Below are 7,488 nucleotides of genomic sequence, written 5' to 3'. Positions count from 1 at the left end.
AGAGGTGGGATGGGGAAACTGGGGAGTTGTGGGGAGCTTCTATAGTAAAGGAAGTCTAGGGGCAGAGAGTGGGGGATGGGGGGGAAAGCAGAGGTTCTGACACAGTGCCTGTTCAACAGCTCCCCTCTGTGTCCCTTCCCAGGGAGAAACCACAATTTGGGCCTGAATGACACTGGGCACACAGCTTCCTTCTTAGCTTGACGTCAAGACACCTTGCTGACACAGATCTTCTGTAAGAGATGCAAGGTTAGTTTGGAAATCCATGAGCTTCTCTAAGGTCATGCGTTACATCAAAGATCTAAAGTTAATCACAGAATCATAGAATAGCCTGGGTTGAAAAGGACCACAGTGACCATCTAGTTTCAACCCCCTGCCATGTGCAGGGACACCGTCCACCAGACCAGGCTGCCCTGAGCCACGTCCAGCCTGGCCTCGAATGCCCCAAAGGATGGGGCATCCACGTCCTCTATGGGCTACCTTTTAAAATGCCTCACCACCGTCTGAATGCAAAACTTCCCCCTGATATCTAAACTAAATCTCCCCTGTCTCAATTTAAAACCATTCCCCATTATCCTGTCATTATCCACCCTCGTAAACATCTGTTCCCCCTCCAGTTTATACAGTTTATACGTTTCCTTCAAGTCCTGGGAGGTCTCCCGGAGCCTTATCTTCTCCAAGCTGAACAAGCCCCGGTCCCTCGTTGCACCAAGAATGCTTCGGCGGCTGCATTTCCCTCGTCCCCCACCAGGGGGGACTTCACTGCACTTCAGTGCACTTCAGTGCATTTTTTTTGTAACTTTTGGGTTGAAATGTTAAAGACAGTAAAAGGAATGTTATTTTAGTGATCTAAAAGTACAAAACAATAGTTGTAATTCTTATTTTCAGGATAGCTGGGCTAATCAGAATCTAGTTGCTCTTCAAGCTTAGTGTTGCTTATGTTGAGCTGTTTCAAGCTTTTACAGATGTTTAAATGAGAGCAGCTAATGACACCCAGTTTTCCCCAAGAACATAAAGACGACTTGCCACTCAGGAGTAGTGGTTTAACACAAAGCTTTTGAATGGCGTGGTCTTCCTTACAGCTGCAGTTCTGAGATGACCGTGTGTTAAGATGAGCTGCATCAAGCAGCTCTTTCATCCAGTTGCTGAAGACTAACAAAGACTAAATTTGTCAGAGGACAGCACCTAGCATTTAAAGAAGAGGTATATGTAGTTGTACCGTTTCCCTCCAGACTCCCTTGACTGTGCAGTCCAGCACCATAATGGATAGACCTTTATTCTTTGGAAGCCAGGTGCAAGGTGTTGTGTACACATCTCTGCTTGGATAAATAAAGGAGGATTACATTTGGGAGTTCTGCAAATTTGCAGGTGGATCCTAAATTTGTCAGCGATGAAGGGCAGGTGATTGAAATATGCTGGCATCCCTGCAGACAATAAATGCCATGACATGATTAGCAACAGTATTGCAGTCAGGATAGAGCAAGAACATACACCAGGCAAGAGTTGTGTGTTGAGTGGATGTACAGATGTTCAGCTGGATGTTTACTAAAAATGTGTATGTGACTCTTCATTGCTGGATTTCCAATGCTCAGATGTTCAGGATTAGGGAAGCAGCAAAACAAAACCATATTTGTAGAGGGTGGAGCAGATGTAAAGAAATATTTTCATTTTTAATATCATGAAGACATTTGTAATTAGATGACGCAAGATTCAATTGGAAACCCAAATCAGACTTGCCATCCTTCTCCTTTTATTTCAGTTTAAATAAAACAGGAAAGCTATTGAGATACATTTGAGAAATTACCATCAATAAAATCATTGCTTGAAAACTTTGTTTCTCCTTCCTCTTCAGCTGTTTTGTTTCCACTGCAGTCATGATTGAAGGAGATGGTAAGCAGTTCTCTAGCTGTTTTCTTAGCTTAGTTACGTTTTGATGAAAGTTCTTTCTAAAAGTGGAAGGAAGGTCCTTTGTTAAATCCCTCACTGCTCCCATTAGACCGCCAAGAGGTCTCTCTATCAGACATCAGGATAGATGTGATTAGTCAGAGGCCAAATGGGAAGAAGACCTTACAGCAGCTGTTTTGTGATGATGGAAGATGAAACAGGAGCTAAAGAGAAACCTTTTAGTAATAACCAAAGGCCAGAGATGCTGGGAGATGCAGAGGAGGCTTCCTGCCCCACCGGCTTTAAAAAGGGACACATACCGCTGTGAGGGTGACCACATAGGCATCTCCCCAAATGAACTTAGGGATCCATGACCCAGATTTGTAAAATATTTAGATACTGAACAATTTAGGTGGGCTTTGTGAGGGATTATTTTTTATTAAGTGCCTAGCTTCTATTGTTTCAGTTTGGTTCCTGGAGATATTCACCTATCTGTCACAGGCACCTGTCTTTTGAAAACAGAGACTGATGATAATTGCACAAAACCAGGAAGGGATTGTACCTGGAAAGATCTGTCCTGCAAAGGCATAAGTGCAAGTGTCTTAATTTTGAGGAGGAGAGATTGTTTGGTGGGCTTTTTGGACTGTCATCAATGATGAAATGCCCTAAGGCAAATCATTTCACGTGCGTCATGCCACGTTATTTTGTCCCTAGCTCTACAGCTCCCTCACCTAACACTGTAATACACATCTTAGCCTCACCTAGGCCAAATCCATTCTCAAAGCGGGAGGAAGCCTCTGGTATACAAAAGGAGCCATAAAGTAGCTCATAGTCATGTGGGTCATGTAGTCATATAGGGTGAGACCTACGTTCCAGAAATGCGCTTTCCCCACACTTGGGGACTGGGCTGGACCTCGGCGGCTGCATTTCCCTCGTCCCCCACCAGGGGGCGCTGCTCCCCATCCAGCTCAGCACGCACCCGGCGCTCACTTCCAGGGGGCGTTCTCAGCAGCGTGCGCCCTTTGCACCGGGCAGCCCGGGCTGCGCTTTACTGACGTGCTGCTCGGCCGCGTTCACAACGTGTGCTCCAGTCAGCCCGCAGGCTGTCGGCTTTTCCGCGTCTATTACACAGCCCAGTGCCGGAGCTGGTGTGCGCTAAAGGCACCTGCAGCTGCCGGGACAGCCTGAAGAAAAGCCTCGGGAGGGGTTTGCACGACCCCAGGTGAGCCGTCAGACCGGCGCTAAGCGCACAGAAGGGAACGCTGGAAGGGCCGCTAGAGGCAGATGTTGCCTGCTGGGTCCCCGAAGGGAAACTGCGGGCTGCCGGGGAGAGAGAGGGGAGTGGAAATTCCCCCGTTGGAGGCTTCACATTCAGACACTCCAAAGGAGGAGTTGAAAGCTGCCATCAATCCATGCGTGCAGAGCTGTGGAGCGGGATCATCTCGTGTCTGCCGTGGCCCAGAGGGAGAAACGCACTCCCGGCTGGGCTGCGTTACACAGAGCCAACCGGGCAGCAGAGCACGCTGAGCTCCTCTGCTCACTTCCTAACTGTCCCAGCTCCAACCCCTTCCTGTGCCTCTCGGAGCCCAAGCCGGGCTGCAACACGCCTGGCAACCGCTGCTCCCCTCGTTGCAGCCCGTCTGGCCCAGCAAACCTGCCGTGCTGGGCAGGAGCTGGGGCCGGGACCGGGCTCCCGCCTGGGCTACAGCAGCGCCGGTTCCGCCCCGCCCGGTGCCGCTCCCCGCTGCCCTCCCGCCGCTGCTGACAGGGGGCAGGAAGCGTGCGCTCCTCTGCACGAGGCACGAAGGGCTCCTACCTCGGGTGAGGAGCAGGCTGCTCCCACCTCTGGTGCAGGCAACCGGGCTCCTGGGAGTCGCTCCTGGGAGAGCAGAGGATGCCGAGTGCCCGCAGCCCGGAGCTGGCCGCAGGACGGCCTTGCTGCACCTCCTGCCGCCGCGGTGCTGCCCGGATGGCTTCCAGCCAGGCTCTGGCCGCTTCGGCACAGCCTCAGGTGCCGGGCAGCAATTTCCACAGCGAGCACGCCCCGAGCCGGCTGCCAGGCCTTGGCAGTTTCACAGCTCGTTCTCATGGCACATCTGCACCCGTGGGAATTAGCTGCCAGGAAGGGGCCTGGTAGGATCATGTAAGGAGTAAATGTCCAAACTGGTTTTTCATTGTTGTTATCTTTGTGATTGATAAGTGTTTCTGTTATAAAATTATTGCTTGTGGAATTCCATTTACAATACAAGTGCTCTTGTTGCTGGGAGACATTGGTTATAGCTCGTGCCCAGGGAATTTGGTGTTCCTGTGCCCTGGGGAAGTAGGCAGACTCCATTACCCAGCAACGAGACTTTATAAGCGGCTGCTATCTAGTGTGAATGCTAACCTTTGGATCCAAGGTGTGAGTGGTGTGAACGTGGGAATCGAGTTTAATTGGATATTTGTTTAACCCTGTATTTGTTATCAGAGCCTTGACCTGTAGTACTGCCCAGGAATTACAGTGGAATAGAGGAAACTGGCATTTTGGTTGGCGTTGTGGACTGGGGTTTAAAGTGGAGTATGTATTTGGTCACAGTAACTTACTAGCTATAAGGTGTGGACTTTGGGGAACAATAAAGAATCAATGAAATTTAGTATGGAGGAACACAGGGAAAGGAAGTTCCCAGGCAAATTCCACCTGAGATATTGCTGGAGAGCCTGGGGGCCCCGTGAGCAAGAAAACTTTAATTAAAAATTGTAATCAATAGTGGTTGGAAAGCGATGACCATTTAGCAGTTAATATTGTTTTTGCGAAGGCAGGAGATGAGATGCTGGGAACAAATAGCCTTCATCTGCAGAGACCTGGGAAACTTGATATCCCAGTGTTAGCACGGGAAGCCTTAGGAAGGGAGGAGCTGAGAGCAGGGCTCTAGGACCCAGAGATCTCCTCAGGAAGAGCTGAAGGGGGAGAGCTGGAAGGGCCCAAGAGGGTTCTGCCCCTGTTGAACGGGAAAGCAGTTAGTGCAAAAAGAGGTGCCGGATTTGGTAACAGATGCAGTAACAGTCAAGGGTAGAGAAGATTAAGCTGAGGAAGGAATTGCAGCAAAGTGTGGAATTTGTAGTAACTGGAGCATCTAATTGGGTGTTAAATACTCCAGTGAGTGGTGAATTTGTAACCGTAAGGGAAGACACTGGCAAAAGTAAGGAAGTTTACTTTCTTAACCCTTAACTTAGTGTAGGTAAACAGGTAGGGATACACAAATGTTTGTAGGTGCCAAATTCACCAAAGCCTTTAGTAGGGCGAGATTTATTAGAACAACTGGAATCTTGAAATCAAGTTGAAAGGAAAATTGGAATGTAAGGTACAAGAAGAACAGTTAATGGAGGTGCTTAGTTTAGCATTGATCACTACCCCTGCTGGGACCAGGATCCCAGACAAAGGAAGTGATCAAGTCTATCCTGGGGTGTGGGTAGTAGAGACCCCAGGAAGAGCTAAGAATGCAGCACCACTAGCAATCAGAATAAAGCAGGGAGCTCGGCCGGTTTGGATTAAACTGTACCCCCTCAAATTCGGAGATGGGAAAGGAATCCAGCCAATAATTGACAGTTTTCAGAAATTCGGGTTGTTACTGGAGTGTGAGCACAAGACTTAAGGGCCATCAATAGAATAGTGTAGGATTTATACCCATTGGTAGCATACCCATACACGCTGCTTCCAAAATTATCAGGTGAATTGGCATGGTTTGCCGTTCTGGACCTAGAAGATGCCATTTTTGTCCACCATTGAGTCCAGAGAATCAGCTCATGTTTACCTTTGAGTGGGAGAATCCTGATTCAGGAAGAGCAACACAACTTACATGCACAGCACTTTTCCAGAGGTTAAAACAAACAAACAAACAAACAAAAGTCCCACTCTTTTCAGGAACCAACTTGCCAAAGACTGGAGCAATGGGTACGGCCCCAGGACAAGGAACCCTGTCACAGCACATGGATGGCCTTCTGATAGCTACCACAACAAAGGAGGTATGCATAGCAAGGACAATTAGTCTGCTAAACTTTCTCAGACTTGATGGCTATTGAGTTTCTCCACAGAAAGCCCAGATGGCGTGGCCACAAGTAACCTATTTGGGTTACGAAATTGCTGCTGGATTCCAAACCCTAGAGAACAACAAGGAAGGAAACGATTTGCCAGACTGTGGAACCTCAAGCAGCAAAGGCGCTCCGGACTTTCCTAGGGATGACAAGGTGGTGTTGCATATGGATATACAACTATGGAATACTGGTAAAAACTCTCTATGCCCTTTTAAAATCCTATCCAGACGTCCTCATTCAGGTTGAGGAGGGCAAAGCAGATTAACACAGAGTAAAGGAAGCAAAATACAGGACCTGGATAAACTAATCGAGGGGCTTGGAGAGCATTCAGAAACAGAGGACACAGAGGTGCAGGCTTCAAAACAAGATAATAGTTCCCACCTCCCTATTATGGGCCATAATCATGGCTGAGCACAGGAAAACTCACTGGGGAACCGAGACCCTGTATAAATACTTGAGCCAACGGGTTGTGGCTTGGAATTTATACACCACCACTAAGCAGGTAACACAGCAATGTGAGATCTGTTTACAGAGTAATCCTAGAACAGGCCCCAGGGTGCCCTGGGACAAACAGGGAAGGGAATTTATCCTGGGCAACAATGGTGAATTGATTTCTCTGAACTCCCAAGAAAAGGGGGGTATTGGTATATGCTGGTATTAACAGACACCTCTTCAGGTTGGCCAGAGGCTTTTCCCTTGCAGGACCAACAGGGTGCAGGGAGTAACTAAAGTACTGTTACAAGAGATAATTCCAAGATTTGGGGTTCCAGAACATATCATATCATATCATATCATATACAGCGATCAAGGTGAAAGAGCAAGCTTGTGGAGCCTACACATGAGTTAAGAAGACATCTCAACCCCAGTGGAATATTAAGAAGACTGGACCATTGGAGCTAAGGATTAAGAGACAATAAGTTTAGAATGTGTTTATAGATTGCACTTGCTTTAGCCTGGCGTGAAATCACCTATTCAAATATCACTAGCGGTTAGCCTAAAGCTCACTGATTGTTGGATATGTACAGCCTTACCAAGAGATGGAGGAATGGAAATCCCTCAGTGTGGGATTCCCTCCACCAATTGGACACTATGGGTGGAGCAGGAAGTAGGCGTAGGTGTGCAAATAAAATCACGACAATAGAAAAAAGGACCTAAATTCAGTATACAACTATAGACAGGCCTCAATGTGAGACCCTTCCTGAGAACTAGAAAGGACATTATGAGGAGGATACTTAGTGCTTCAATGGAACAGCGCCTCCTCCAGGGATACTGAGAACCTCTTGGAAAAGGGTGAAGCAGGTAATAACCCCCATATAGACAGGCCCTCTGGGTTCTGTAGTTTTATTGGATGGTTTATTCCTAGACTAGGAGTAAGTGAATCAGAAAAGGCAATTATCAGTATAGCAGCTACATTAGGGAAATCAAGAACTCAACTATGGATGCTATTCTTGGATTGCAGACAGAGGTATCCTCTCTTAGTCAAGTAGTATTGCAGAAAGGAATGGCTCTTGGAAGAGAAACAGATGTGCACACTAA

Source organism: Phasianus colchicus, chromosome 37 (assembly GCF_987193195.1).
Source record: "Phasianus colchicus chromosome 37, bPhaCol1.hap1.1, whole genome shotgun sequence".
In the NCBI taxonomy this organism is placed as follows: Eukaryota; Metazoa; Chordata; class Aves; order Galliformes; family Phasianidae; genus Phasianus; species Phasianus colchicus.
The sequence above is the reverse complement of the archived record's forward strand: the minus strand, read 5'-3'. Positions refer to the sequence as shown.